This window comes from Pristiophorus japonicus, chromosome 10 (genome assembly GCF_044704955.1).
Source record: "Pristiophorus japonicus isolate sPriJap1 chromosome 10, sPriJap1.hap1, whole genome shotgun sequence".
In the NCBI taxonomy this organism is placed as follows: Eukaryota; Metazoa; Chordata; class Chondrichthyes; family Pristiophoridae; genus Pristiophorus; species Pristiophorus japonicus.
Window position 1 is genome coordinate 217,787,942 of NC_091986.1, and position 15,337 is coordinate 217,803,278.

Genomic DNA, 15,337 nt, shown 5'->3' on the forward strand with positions numbered 1-15,337 from the left:
CAGGAGGCCATCAGCATCAGACAGTCACCAAGAAATCCAATGGGGAATGCAGGAGAAACTTCTTTACCCAGAGAGTGGTGAGAATGTGGAACTCGCTGCCACAGGGAGGGGTCGAGGCGAATAGTATCGGTGCAGTGTTCGCATGCCTGATACAAGACTCCCAAAGCAAGCGCTCTACTCGGAACTCCTACACGGCAAGCGAGCCAAAGGTGGACAGAGGAAACGTTTCAAGTTCACCTTCAAAGCCTCCCTGATAAAGTGCAACACCCCCACTAACACCTGGGAGTCCCTGGCCAAAGACCGCCCTAAGTGGAGGAAGTGCATCCGGGAGGGTGCTGAGCACCTCGAGTCTCGTCGCCGAGAGCATGCAGAAACCAAGCGCAGGCAGCGGAAGGAGCGTGCGGCAAACCAGACTCCCCACCCACCCCTTCCCTCAACCACTGTCTGTCCCACCTGTGACAGAGACTGTAATTCCCGTATTGGACTGTTCAGTCACCTGAGAACTCACTTTGAGAGTGGAAGCAAGTCTTCCTCGATTCCGAGGGACTGCCCATGATAGATACATTTAAGGGGAGGCAGAACAAACACGAGGGAGAAGGGAATAGAGGGTTATGCTGAGAGAGTTAGATGAGGGAAAACGGGAGGAGGCTCGAGTGGAGCATAAACACCGGCATGGACTGGTTGAGCCGGTTAGCCTGTTTCTGTGCCGTATATCCAGCGTAACCACGCCTTGTGGTACTGCCGTTGTTTGTTAAGTGACTTAACACTCCACTTTCGTAATGTTAGCTTTCACAAGCGAATTCTTGGAAGATTCACAAGCTGGGTTGCTGTGTTGGAGGAGGTGCGGGGGCAGGAGCTGTGGAATCTTCTCTTTGTTTGTTTTTTAAGTATAGGAATGAGGAAATACCCTGAAGGGAGCCTGGGGTGACTCACAGCTTGTAAAAGTCTCGCCGTCGGAAAGGGGAAAATTGGCTTATTCACCATCCCTGTTTCCTTTCCACCATCATCATCAGAGGCAGTCCCCCGGAATCGAGGAGGACTTGCTTCCACTCCTAAACTGAGTTCTCTGGTGGCTGAACAGTCCAATACGAGAGCCACAGAACCTGTCACAGGTGGGACAGACATTCGTCGGGGGAAGGGGTGGGTGGGACTGATTTGCCGCGCGCTCCTTCCGCTGCCTACACTTGACCTCTTCACGCTCTTTGCGTTGAGACTCGAGGTGCTCAGCGCCCTCCCGGATGCACTTTCTCCACCTCGGGCGGTCTTTGGCCAGGGTCTCCCAGGTGTCAGTGGTGATGTCGCACTTCACCAAGGAGGCTTTGAGGATGTCCTTGTAACGTTTCCGCTGCCCACCTTTGGCTCATTTATCGTGAAGGAGCTCCGCGTAGAGCACTTGCTTAGGGAGTCTCGAATCTGGCATGTGAACAATGTGGCCTGCCCAGCGAAACTGATCGAGTGTAGTCAGTGCTTCAATGCTGGGGATGTTAGCCTGGACGAGGACGCTAATGTTGATGTGCCTGTCCTCCCAGGTGATTTGCAGGATCGTGCGGAGACATCGTTGGTGGTATTTCTCCAGCGACTTGAGGTGCTTTCTGTACATCGTCCCTGCCTCAGACCACGGCAGTATTGTCACTCGTGCTTCATGGGCGTGTAATGCAGTGACCTGTTTGAACCTTGAGAAGCCCCCAACAACAACAACAACAACTTGCCTTTATATAGCATGGTTAAAAACACCACCAAAAGGTATCGTAGGAGAACTCCCTCCCTAACAGCACAAGTCAGGAGTGTGATGGAATACGCTCCACTTGTCTGGATGAGTTGCAGCTCCAACAACACTCGAGAAGCTCGACACCATCCAGGACAAAGCAGCCCGCTTGATCGACACGCTACCCACCACCTTCAACACTCACTCCCTCCACCACCGGCGCACCGTGGCTGCAGTGTGCACCATCTACAAGATGCACTGCAGCAACTCGCCAAGGCTTCTTCGGCAGCACCTCCCAAACCCGCGACCTCTACCGCCTAGAAGGACAAGGGCAGCAGACGCATGGGAACACCACCACCTCCACGTTCCCCTCCCAGTCACACACCATCCCGACTTGGAAATATATCGGCCGTTCCTTCATCGTCGCTGGGTCACAATCCTGGAACTCCCTCCCTAACAGCACTGTGGGAGCACGTTCACCACACGGACTGCAGCGGTTCAAGAAGGTGGATCACCACCTTCTCAAGGGGCAATTAGGGATGGGCACTAAATTCCGGCCTTGCCAGCGATGCCCACATCCTAGAAATGAATAAAAAAACATCAGTTCTTTAAGACGTATGTCCCACTCCCTGGTCCATGATCAAGGGGCTAAATGGCCTCCTCCAGTTTCTATCACACAGTCAGCAGGTGTGATACGGTTAATATCCCCATGGCTTTATTAAACTGCATTAAATTCAGCTGTGCAGAAGTTTGAACAGAAAACGTGCATTTATATAGTGCCTTTAATGTCGTATAACGTCCCAAAGCGCTTCACAGGGAGCGATTATCAGACAAAATTTGACCCTGAGCCACATAAAGCGATATTAGGACAGGTGACCAAAAGCTAGTTCAAAGAGGTAGGTTTTAAGGAGAGTCTTAAAGGAGGAGAGTGAGGCAGAGCGGTTTAGGGAGGGAGTTCCAGAGCTTGGGGCCCAGGCAGCAGAAGGCACGGCCACCGATGGTGGAGTGATTATCGTCAGGGATGCTCAGGAGGGCAGAATTGGAGGAGCGCAGAGATCTCGGGGGGTTGTGGGGCTGGAGGAGATTACAAAGATAGGGAGGGGCGAAGGCCATGGAGGAATTTGAAAAGAAGGATGAGAATTTTAAAATTGAGGCATTGCCGGACCGGGAGCCGATGTAGGTCATGTTGCAGCTAATAATTCCACAGCAGAGCGGGGATCAGTCTTTGGGGACGGATTCACTCTTAATGAGGACGCAAAATGTTGCTCCCAAAATAACACTAGGGTTTGAGTACTCGACAAGCTCCTTTTAATTCTTCGCTCTTTGATCCTAAGAGACGTTAACACCGTTAGTTTTAAATGGGTTATCACACAAGAGTTTATACGCGAGTATTTCAGGGGCATTATTGAAAGGTGTTGAGGATGGCAATACCGATTTATTTTATGAAATTGTTAGTGCTGACTATTCTGTTTGATTTTTGTGATGATTTATATCTTCATGACAATGTACCGCTGTAATAAAATAAAATAATCATTGGACACAAAACATCGTGACTCCCTGTTCATGGAAAATGTAATTTTCCTTTTCAAACCTGATTTTCCCCAGTTGCCACCAAACATACACGTAAAGAGTGACGTAACAACAACTGGTATTTATATAGCGCCTTTAACGTAGTGAAACGTCCCAAGGTGCTTCACAGGAGTATTATGGGCTAAAACTTTGACACCGAGCCGCATAAGTAGAAATTAGGGCAGGTGATCAAAAGCTTGGTCAAAGAGGTAGGTTTTAAGGAACGCCTTGAAGGAGGAAAGAGAGGTAGAGAGGCGGAGAGGTTTAGGCAGGGGTTCCAGAGCTTGGGGCCCAGGCAACAGAAGGTATGGCCACCAATGGTGGAGCAATTATAATCAGGGGTGCTCAAGAGGGCAGAATTAGACATCTCGGCGGGGGGGTTGTGGGGCTAAAGGAGATTACAGAGATAGGGAGGGGCGAGGGCCATGGAGGGATTTGAAAACAAGAACGAGAATTTTGAAATCCAGGCATTGCTTAACCGGGAGCCAATGTAGGTCAGCGAGCACAGGGGGTGATGGGTGAGCGGGACTTGGTGCGAGTTAGGACACGGGGCAGTGGGCACAGGGGATGATGGTTGAGCGGGACTTGGTGCGAGTTAGGATACGGGGCAGCGAGCACAGGGGGGTGATGGGTGAGTGGGACTGGGTGCGAGTTAAGACACGGGGCAGCGAGCACAGGGGGTGATGGGTGAGCGGGACTGGGTGCGAGTTAGGACACAGGGCAGAGAGCACAGGGGGTGATGGGTGAGTGGGACTGGGTGTGAGTTAAGACACGGGGCTGCGAGCACAGGGGGTGATGGGTGAGCGGGACTGGGTGCGAGTTAAGACACGGGGCTGCAAGCACAGGGGGTGATGGGTGAGCGGGACTGGGTGCGAGTTAGGACACAGGGCAGTGAGCATAGGGGGTGATGGGTGAGCGGGACTGGGTGCGAGTTAGGACATGGGGCAGTGAGCACAGGGGGTGATTGGTGAGCGGGACTTGGTGCGAGTTAGGACACGGGGCAGCGAGCACAGGGGGTGATGGGTGAGCGGGACTTGGTGCGAGTTAGGACACGGGACAGCCGAGTTTTGGATGACCTCTAGTTTATGTCGGGTAGAATGTGGGAGGCCGGCCAGGAGTGCGTTGGAGTCGTCACGTCTAGGAGGTAACAAGGCATGGATGAGGGTTTCAGCAGCGGATGAGCTAAGACAGGGGCGGAGACGGGCGATGTTACGGAGGTGGAAATGGGGCGGTCTTAGTTATGCTGTGGATATGTGGTCGGAAGCTCATTTCAGGGTCAAATATGACACCAAGGTTGCGAACAGTCTGGTTCAGCCTCTGACAGAAGTGACATTGATAGCAGTACAGATACCGTGACATCGAGACCAGCACTGCTCACATCCTGAGAAATAATATTGTTTTAAATTTGCGCCCGCAAGCAAGCTCTCCATCTCCTAACCAGTTCTATATCCTCAAATAAAGATTCCTTTCCCCCACTCGCTCCCTCCCCCCACTCCAACCCTCTCCCAACCGACACTCTCCCCAGTCCCTCTCCATCCCCTCCCTTTCCCCACTCTCCCCCCACTCCTCCTCCCTCTTCCCCTCCCCCACTCCTTCCCCCCCATTCCATCCCCCTTTCCCCCTCTCCCTCTGCCCCATTCCATTCCCCCTCTCTCCCCCACACTCCCTCTCCCCACTTCCTCTCCTTCCCCCACTTTCCCCCCATTCTCCCTTCCCCCACTCTCTCCCCCAGTCCCTCTCCATCCCCTCCCCTCCGCCCCTCTCCGTTCTCCCTCACTCCCCCTTCCCCAGTCCCTCAACCCTCTCCATCCCTTCCCCCACTCCCCCCCCACCACACCCCATCCCCCCACTCCCTCCAACCCCATTCCATCCCCCTCCCACTCCTTCCCCACCTCTCTCTCCCTCCACTCTTTCTTTGTTCCTCTTCCCTCACTCCCAGCCCCCATCACTGATAGGAACAACACCACATCCATATTGCCTTTCCCTGACTGGGAAATATATCGGCCATTCCTTCATCGTCGCTGGGTCACAATCCTGGAACTCCCTCCCTAACAGCACTGTGGGAGCACCTTCACCACACGGACTGCAGCGGTTCAAGAAGGCGGCTCACCACCACCTTCTCAAGGGGCAATAAGGGACGGAAAATAAATGCCAGCCTTGCCAGCAACGCCCACATCCCAGGAATGTATTAAAAAACATCAGCTCTGAGAGATGTACATCCCATTCCCTGAGCCATGATCCTATTGAATAGCGGATCAGGCTGGAGTGGCTGAATGGCCTCCTCCGGTTCCTATCACGTAGTCAGCAGATGTGATACGGTTAATGTCCCCATGGCTTTATTTAACTGCATTAAATTCAGCTGTACAGAAGCTTGAACAACAACCTGCATTTATACAGCGCCTTTAATGTAGTAAAACGTCCCAAGGCATTGCACAGGAGCGATTATCAAAACAAAATTTGACACCGAGCCACGAAAGGAGATATTTGGGAAGATGACCAAAAGCTTGGTGAAAGAGGTAGGTTTTAAGGAGCGTCTTAAAGAAGGAGAGAGAGGTAGAGACGCGGAGAGATTTAGGGAGGGAGTTCCAGAGCTTGGGGCCCAGGCAACAGAAGGCACGGCCACCAATGGTGGAGCGATTATAATCAGGAATGCTCAAGAGGGCAGAATTGGAGGAGTGCAGAGATCTCGGAGGGTTGTGCGGCTGGAGGAGGTTACAGAGAGAGGGAAGGGGAGACCCTGGAGCTGAAGATTATTCACGAGCAATAGATCACGTTTTATTTTTGAAGGCCTTGTGTTCAGCCACTGCCAAAGCTCCTCCGAGAGCCAAACAGAAATGTGTGCTGAATCTGAAGAAGTCGCTGTTGTCGCCCCCGACAAGATGTGAATAAAGTTCTGCTCAGCATCGAGTTGCTGCCAAATCCCTTTTACATGTCACGCATGCACTGGAACAAATACTGCAAAGCAGCTCGTGGAATAGTTCAATAACTAAAAGCTAATGGAATGTTCGTCTTTATCTCGGGGGCCGGAATACAAAGGGAGAAAGTGAGGCTTCAGTTGTACATCATCATCATCATAGGCAGTCCCTCGGAATCGAGGAAGACTTGCTTCCATTCTAAAAGTGAGTTCTCAGGTGGCTGAACAGTCCCAATATGGGAATTACAGCCTCTGTCACAGGTGGGACAGACAGTGGTTGAGGGAAAGGGGTGGGTGGTGAGTCTGGTTTGCCGCACGCTCCTTCCGCTGCCTGCGCTTGATTTCTGCATGCTCTCAGCGACGAGACTCGAGGTGCTCAGCGCCCTCCCGGATGCTCTTCCTCCACTTAGGGCGGTCTTTGGCCAGGGATTCCCAGGTGTCGGTGGGGAGGTTGTACTTTATTAGGGAGGCTTTGAGGGTGTCCTTTGGGAGTCTCGTGTCAGGCATGTGGGCAATGTGGCCCACCCAGGAGAGCTGGTCGAGTGTGGTCAGTGCTTCTATGCGGTTGAGGACACTAATAATATTTCAGCAGTGCATCGTCAAGGGGCTATGGGCAGGGCGGGGGGGGGGGGAGGAAATTAACACAATCACAAAGGAGGTGGTACTCAGTAAGATAATGGGACTAAAAGCAAATAAATCCCCTGGACCTGATGACTTGTACCCAAGGTAGGGATAGTGGATGCATTGGTTGTAATTTACCAAAATTCCCTGGATTCTGGGGAGGACCCAGCAGATTGGAAAATAGCAAATGTAACACCCCTATTTAAAAAAGGAGGCAGACAAAAAGCAGGAAACTATAGACCAGTTAGCCTAACATCTGTGGTTGGGAAGATGTTGGAATCCATTATTAAAGAAGCAGTAGCAGGACATTTGGATAAGCAAAATTCGGTCAGGCAGAGTCAGCATGGATTTATGAAGGGGAAGTCATGTTTGACAAATTTGCTGGAATTCTTTGAGGATGTAACGAACAGGATGGATAAAGGGGAACCAGTGGATATAGTTTATTTGGACTTCCACAAGGCATTTGACAAAGGTGCCATATTAAAGGTTACTGCACAAGATAAAAGATCACGGGTTAGGGGTAATATATTAGGATGAATAGAGGATTGGCTAATGAAGAGAAAAGAGAGAGTAGGGATAAATGGTTCATTCTCAGGTTGGCAAACAGTAACCAGTGGGGTGCTGCAGGGATCAGTGCTGGGACCCCAACTATTTGCAATCTATATTAACGACTTGGAGGAAGGGACTGATTGTAACGTAGCCAAGTTTGCCGACGATACAAAGATGGGAGGAAAAGCAATGTGTGAGGAGGACACACAAAATCTGCAAAAGGACAGACTGGCTCAATGAGAGGGCAAAAATTTGGCAGATGGAGTATAATGTTAGAAAGTGTGAGGTCCTACACTTTGGCAGAAAAAAATCAAAGAGCAAGTTATTATTTAAATGGAGAAAGATTGCAAAGTGCTGCAGTACAGCAGGACCTGGGGGTACTTGTGCATGAAACACAAAAGGTTAGTATGCGGGTACAGCAAGTGATCAGGAAGGCCAATGGAATCTTGGCCTTTATTGCAAAGGGGATGGAAGTCTTGCTGCACTATACAGGGTATTGGTGAGGCCACACCTGGAATACTGCGTGCAGTTTTGGTTTCCATATTTACGAAAGGATATACTTGCTTTGGAGGCAGTTCAGAGAAGGTTCACAAGGTTGATTCCTGAGATGAGGGGGTTAACATATGAGGAAAGGTTAAGTAGGTTGGGCCTCTACTCATTGGAATTCAGAAGAATGAGAGCTGATCTCATTGAAACGTATAAGATTATGAGAGGGCTTGACAAGGTGGATGCAGAGATGTTTCCGCTGATAGGGGAGACTAGAACAAGGGGGCATAATGTTAGAATAAGGGGCCGCCCATTTAAAACTGAGATGAGGAGAAATTTCTTATCTCAGAGAGCTGTGGAAGCTGGGACATTGAATAAATTTAAGACAGAAATAGACAGTTACTTAACCGATAAGGGGTTATGGGGAGCGGGCGGGGAATTGGAGCTGAGTCCATGATCAGACCAGCCATAATCTTATTGAATGGCGGAGCAGGCTCGAAGGGCTAAATGGTCTACTCCTGCTCCTATTTCTTATATAGCGCCTTTCATGACCACTGGACATCTCAAAGCGCTTTACAGCCAATGAAGTACTGAAATGGTACCATTCCTGGGGCTTCCTATCCTTGGATGACTTAATGAGAGGTAAGGCAGCACCTTTATCTACCAGACTACTGCCTTTCCGCCGCACTGCGTTAAGACAGGAGCTGCCTTCCTAGTTAGTGATGGCTATGAGTAGCACAAGCCTTGTAGAAACACAAGTGAAAGGGACTGATTACTGAGGGCAGTCCGAGGGCGATAAAACTGTTTTACTGCCAACCCAATCCCAGTATCAGCCGTCCAATCCCGATAACAGCCAGAGGAGCGAAATTGTTTATATTCCTCATTTAATCAGCTCCACTCCACCTTCAGTCAGATGACCGCAAATATCAGCAGGCAGCAATAAGGAGTGCCAATGCTGAGTGCTTTTCCCACAGCCCAAGTACTAAATATAACCCTCCTGCCGCCCTCGTGTCCTAACTCGCACCAAGTCCCGCTCACCCATCACCCCCTGTGCTCGCTGACCTACACTGGCTCCCAGTCCATCGACTCCTCAATTTGAAAATTCTCATTCTTGTTTTCAAATCCATCCAAGGCCCTCGCCCCTCCCTATCTCTGCAACCTCCTCCAGCCCTACAACCGCCGAGATCTCTGCGGGCCTCTTCCTTCGCCCCACCATTGGCGGCCGTGCCTTCAGCTGCCTGGGCTCCAAGCTCTGTATTTCCCTCCCTAAATCTCTCCTCCTCTCTTAAGATGCTCCTTAAAACCTACCTCTTTGGTCAAGCTTTTGAATAGCTGTCCCAATATTTCCATCTTTGGCTCGATGTCACATTTTCTTTTCTGATAACGCTCCTGTGAAGCACTTTGGAAGATTTTATAATGTCAAAGGCTCTATATAAATACAAGTAGTTGTTCCTGCCAAAGTACCAATCAGCTAAGTTGACACAGGTTAGGAACTCAATACCTATAGGGCTATGTGGCTCACTACTATAATGGGCATTGGCTTTACCGTGATGTCATCATATTACTTATCATCACCATCCTCCGCCGACTCCATGATGACATGCAACCCGTGATCCTGACCAATGGATCCACCACAGACCCAATCCACGTCCGGACCGGGCGGGGTCAAGCAGGGCTACGTCATCGTGTCAATGCTCTTTTCGATTTTCCTCGCTGCAATGCTCCACTTCACTCTCAACAAGCTCCCCGCTGGAGTGGAAACATAGAAATAGAAAATAGGTGCAGGAGTACCTGCCCTTCGAGCCTGCACCGCCATTCAATGAGTTCATGGCTGAACATGCAACTTCAGTACCCCATTCCTGCTTTCTCGCCATACCCCTTGATCCCCCTAGTAGTAAGGACTTCATCTAACTCCTTTTTGAATATATTTAGTGAATTGGCCTCAACAACTTTCTGTGGTAGAGAATTCCACAGGTTCACCACTCTCTGGGTGAAGAAGTTTCTCCTCATCTCGCTCCTAAATGGCTTACCCCTTATCCTTAGACTGTGACCCCTGGTTCTGGACTTCCCCAACATTGGGAACATTCTTCCTGCATCTAACCTGTCTAAACCCGTCAGAATTTTAAATGTTTCTATGAAATCCCCTCTCATTCTTCTGAACTCCAGTGAATACAAGCCCAGTTGATCCAGCCTTTCTTGATAGGTCAGTCCCGCCATCCCGGGAATCAGTCTGGTGAACCTTCGCTGCACTCCCTCAATAGCAAGAATGTCCTTCCTCAAGTTAGGAGACCAGAACTGTACACAATACTCCAGGTGTGGCCTCACCAAGGCCCTGTACAGCTGTAGTAACACCTCCCTGCCCCTAAGCAATAGAACTCCTGGGACTTGTTCAATATTAATTATAGCGCTCTGGTCAGACCCCAACTGAAGTAACTGCATCAGTTCTGGGCCCTCCCCCGCTGGATGTTTCCACTGATGGGGTAGGCTAGAACTAGGAGGCATAATCTTAGAATAAGGGCACGCTTATTTAAAACAGAAATTTCTTCTCTCAGAGGGTTGTAAATCTGTGGAATTCGCTGCCTCAGAGAGCTGTGGAAGCTGGGTCATTGAATAAATTTAAAACAGAGATAGGCAGTTTCTGGGATTAAGGGGTTATGGAGAGCGGGCAGGGAAGTGGAGCTGAGTCCATGATCGTATTAAATGGCAGAGCAGGCTCGAACATAAAAATTAGGAACAGGAGTAGGACATCTAGCCCCTCGAGCCTGCTCCGCCATTCAACAAGATCATGGCTTATCTGGCCGTGGACTCACTCCACTTACCCGCCCTCTCCCCATAACCCTTAATTACCTTATTGGTTAAAAATCTATCTATCTGTGACTTGAATACATTCAATGAGCTAGCCTCAACTGCTTCCTTGGACAGAGAATTCCAGATTCACAACCCTCTGGGAGAAGAAATTCCTTCTCAACTCGGTTTTAAATTGGCTCCCCCATATTTTGAGGCTGTGCCCCCTAGTTCTAGTCTCCCCTACCAGTGGAAACAACCTCTCTGCCTCTATCTTGTCTATCCCTTTCATTATTTTAAATGTTTCTATAAGATCACCCCCCTCATCCTTCTGAACTCCAACGAGTAAAGACCCAGTGTACTCAATCTATCATCATAAGGTAACCCCCTCATCTCCAGAATCAGCCTAGTGAATCGTCACTGTACCCCCTCCAAAGCCAGTATATCCTTCCTTAAGTAAGGTGACCAAAACTGTACGCAGTACTCCAGGTGCGGCCTCACCAATACCCTGTACAGTTGCAGCAGGACCTCCCTGCTTTTGTACTCCATCCCTCTCACAATGATTCGAGGGGCCATATAGCCTACTCCTGCTCCAATTTCTTATGTTCTTGATTCAACCAAGGCTTTAAACTTTTCTAACAATTGGTTTTATTAACAAAATGTTTTACAGATCAAGAGTCCTGCAACCTGAAGGTCAGTGACGCAACTCGAAACTCAGAATGGCAAATTCTTCTGCTTCAGGAGCCCAAGCGAATCCTCCAATGACCTTCTGCGTGATGTCCCTCGGTCTGTCTGAGAACTCCTTTCATCTTTCACTTTAGAGTAGCTTCTCTCATACCATTCTCAAGAACTTTATATAGCGCCTTTAACGTAGTAAACATATCCCAAGGTGCTTCATAGGGAGTGTTATCAAATAAAATGGCACCAAGCCACATAGGGAGATATTTGGACAGGCGACCAAAAAGCTTGCTCAGAAAAGTAGGGTTTTTCTGAAACATCTTAAGAGGTAGAGAGGCAAGGAGAGGTTTAGGGAGGGAATTCCAGAGCTTGGGGCCCCGGCAGCTGAAGGCATATCCGCCGATGGTGGAGCAGGTATAGAAACATCGAAATTTACAGCACAGAAGGAAGCCATTTCAGGCCATTGCGTCCTCGCCGGCCAACGAAGAGCCGCATGGCCCTTGGTCAACAGCTCTGAAGGTTACATATAAACTTATGAACAATGACGGAAAGGCAAAGAGCACCCAGCCCAACTCATACAACTGCGACACCCCTTACACAAACATTCTACACTCCACCCCACCCGGAGCCATGTGATCTGCTGGGAGAGGCAAAACCCAGGCCAATTTAGGGAGAAAAAAACCTGGGAAAATTCCTCTCCGACCCATCCAGGCGATAGAAACTAGTCCAGGAGATCGCCCTGGCCATATTCGATTCCCCGCAGTACTTACCATTATATCTGCGCCATCCAACAAACGGTTATCCAGTCTAATCCCAATTACCAGCTCTAGGTTCGTAACCCTGCAGGTTACGGCACTTTAAGTGCCCATCCAAGCACCTTTTAAGTCAGGTATAATCAGGCATGTGCAGGCGGCCGGAATTGAAGGAGCACAGATGTCTCGGAGGGGCTGAAGGAGCTCGCAGAGATAAGGAGGGAGGGGCGAGGGCCATGGAGAGATTTGAAAACAATTTATTAAAAAAAATTCACACATACAAAAAACATGCTTTCCTCTGTTCTTTTCCCATGGCTACTGTTTACAGCAGTTTCCCAGTCTCTCAAGGCCTCCTTATCCATCCAGACAGATTGACTAATACCTTTTGGAATTTGGCCAACCTTCGCCATGCTCAAGTCAGCTCGACAGAAACACTGTGGCTGCTGCCAATGACCAGAAACACTGCGGCTGCTGCCAACGACCAGGAAGCTACACAGAAGCATTCGGCCCATAACTGTCAGGTCTCCAAATTTAAATCATGAACCTTCACCCCAACAGACGGCGGATCTGAGAATCCTTAACGCGCATCGCTGATAAAGTTCCATTTGTGTGCCTGTGGTTGGGTTGTTACTGGTGTGGTTTCTTTCCCAGTTTAAGAGCCGCTGTCTCGCAGGGCAAACATCACCTTTTAAAAATAAACTCTCAGTTCCGAATGTTATTTGAAATGAACGGTTTTAACAGAATTCTCTAAATCCGCTTCTTTATTCCTCATTTCGGGAAGCCCGACAACAAACAAAATACTGGAACTGAGCATGCGTAACTACTTCCGGTTCATTGGCAGCAGTCACGCCCTAAAGAAACTTTTCACCAAACTCCGCTCCTCCAGCAGGTTTCCAGTCAATCCTTCAGTTTCCATAAAACTGGTATTGAAAACTCCAAAATCCTTCACCAGCCAGATGTGTATCTTAACTCCATCTATCCGCCTTGGTTCCGTAACCCTTAATCCTGGTTCCATTCTTATCTATCTAATCGTAACCAGAAAATCTCCTGCAATAGCTTCTCTTCCCACTCCCACAGCGTTACCTCTGGTGTTCCCCCAAGGATCTGTCCTTGGCCCCCTCCTATTTCTCATCTATATGCTGCCCCTTGGCGATATCATCCGAAAACACGGAGTCAGTTTCCACATGTACGCTGACGATACCCAGCTCTACCTCTCCACCACTGCTCTCGATCCTTGCTTGGTATCTAAATTGCTTGCCCGACATCCAGTACTGGTTGAGCAGAAGTTTTCACCAATTAAATATCGGGAGGACCGAAGCCATCGTCTTTGGTACCCACCACAAACTGCGTTCCCTAAACACTGACTGCATCCCTCTCCCTAGCATCGCTCTGAGGGTGAGCAAGACTGTTCGCAACCCAAGTGTCATATTTGAACCTGAAATGAGTTTCCAGCCACATATCCCCGGCATAACTAAAACCGCCTTTTACCACCTCCGTAACATTGCTCACCTCCGGCCCCTGCCTCAGCTCTTCTGCTGCTGACACCCTCATTCCTGCCATTGTTACCTCTAGGCTTGACTACTCCAACTCACTTCTGGCCGGCCTCCCGCATTCTACACTACGTAAACTTGAGGTCATCCAAAACTCAGCTGTCCGTGTACTAACCCGCAAAAGTCAAGATCACCCATCACCCACTGTACTAACTCGCACCAAGTCCCGCTCACCCATCATCCCTGTACTCGCTGACCTACATTGGCTCCCAGTTAAACACCTCGATTTCAAAATTCTCACCCTTGTTTACAAATCACTCCATGGTCTTGCCCCTCCCTATCTCCAATCTTTATCAGCCTCACAACCCTACAAGATGTCTGCGCTCCTCAAATTCTGGCCTCTTGAACATCCCTCATTATAACTGCTCAACCATCGGTGGCCGTGCCTTCAACTGCCTGGGCCCCAAGCTCTGGAACTCCCTCCCTAAACCTCTCCACCTTTCTTTCCTCCTTTAAGACGCTCCTTAAAACTTACCTCTTTGACCTGGCTTTTGGTCATCTGCCTTAATTTCTTCTTTTCTGGCCCGGTGTCAAATTTATCTGTTGTCTTGTAACACCCCTGTGAAGCGCCTCGGGATGTTCCACTACATTTAAGGCGCTATATAAAAGTTATTATTAATAACCAACTTGTTTAAGGAAGGATATGCTTGCATTGGAGGGAGTTCAGAGAAGGCATCACTAGGTTGATTCCTGGGATGAAGCGGTTGTCTTATGAGGAAAGGTTGAGCAGGTTGTGCCTGTACTCACTGAAGTTTAGGAGACTGAGAGGTGATCTTGTTGAAGCATACGATTCCGTGGGGGCTGGACAGGGTAGATGGCTGACGGACCGGCGGTCAATACTCACTCCGAAAAAAGGGGCGGAGACACAACCGAATTTGGCCCCGCCCCAAATCAAGGTCCAATTGCCCTGTTGGTACCGCCCTTGTGCCTACCCTCCCAAGCTCGGCGGGTCCGTAAAAGCAAAGTTTCTCTTTCCCGTGAAAACCTTTTTTCCGATTTATTGTGTTTAATGAGACGTAAAAGTGGCACCCAAGTGCGCCGACGATTATTTAAACCAACTTCGAGCCGTGTTCCTGGCTCTGTTGCGTGGCCCCTCTCTCTCCGATCTGTCCTCCGGACGGTTTTACGACGAGATCCAGAGCAGCAACTGGGACTCTGGAACGTAACGTACAAGCCCGCAGTTCTACAACGGTTAACGCACAGCCGGACAGCGTGTCCCCGGGCACTGATACAGTGAAGGGGCGAGGCACAGCCACTGGAGCCAGTGGTTTCTCAGTCCCGCTGATTACAAATACCCTTCCCCACCCTGCATTAATCAATATACACAAAAGGTGGAGAGAGCACAGGGCTGGGGCGGCAGGCAGTGGGAGTACGAGGCTCCCCTCATTCAAACTGAGCGGTGGTGGCATTAGAGGGTTCCTGCCCCCTAATCCTGGCCCCCATTTGAAGCTAAGGCACCGATTCACGCTGGGGTTGTGCCTCCACAAACGCTCGCTGACCCCAGCCAGAGTGACCAGGTGGGAGGTGAGGCAGCCAAACTCAATCCTGTACGCAGGGCAGCAGTTTCTAGCAGGGTGGGGAGGTCGCCTGAGAGTGATCAGGGGCAGGAACCCTGGCTCGATTTCCTTCCCCCGTCACCCCCTTCCCCCTCCCCAGGAGTTCTGACGGCACTGCAGCACCCCCCAGCTCGCCAAGATCAGCGTGTGCGGCACCAACCTGCGAGCTTCCG

General features: G+C 49.9%; 1 protein-coding gene across 1 annotated transcript in view; it reads left to right on the forward strand.

The window, feature by feature from the left end:
- LOC139275297 (transmembrane protein 164-like) overlaps positions 1 to 12,296 on the forward strand; it is a 94,989-nt gene extending 82,693 nt beyond the window's left edge. The window contains exon 7 of the mRNA XM_070892569.1: positions 11,299 to 12,296. The gene's annotated coding sequence lies outside the window, so the exon portion shown is untranslated. The remainder of the gene's footprint in view (positions 1 to 11,298) is intronic.
- Positions 12,297 to 15,337: the final 3,041 nt, after the last annotated feature.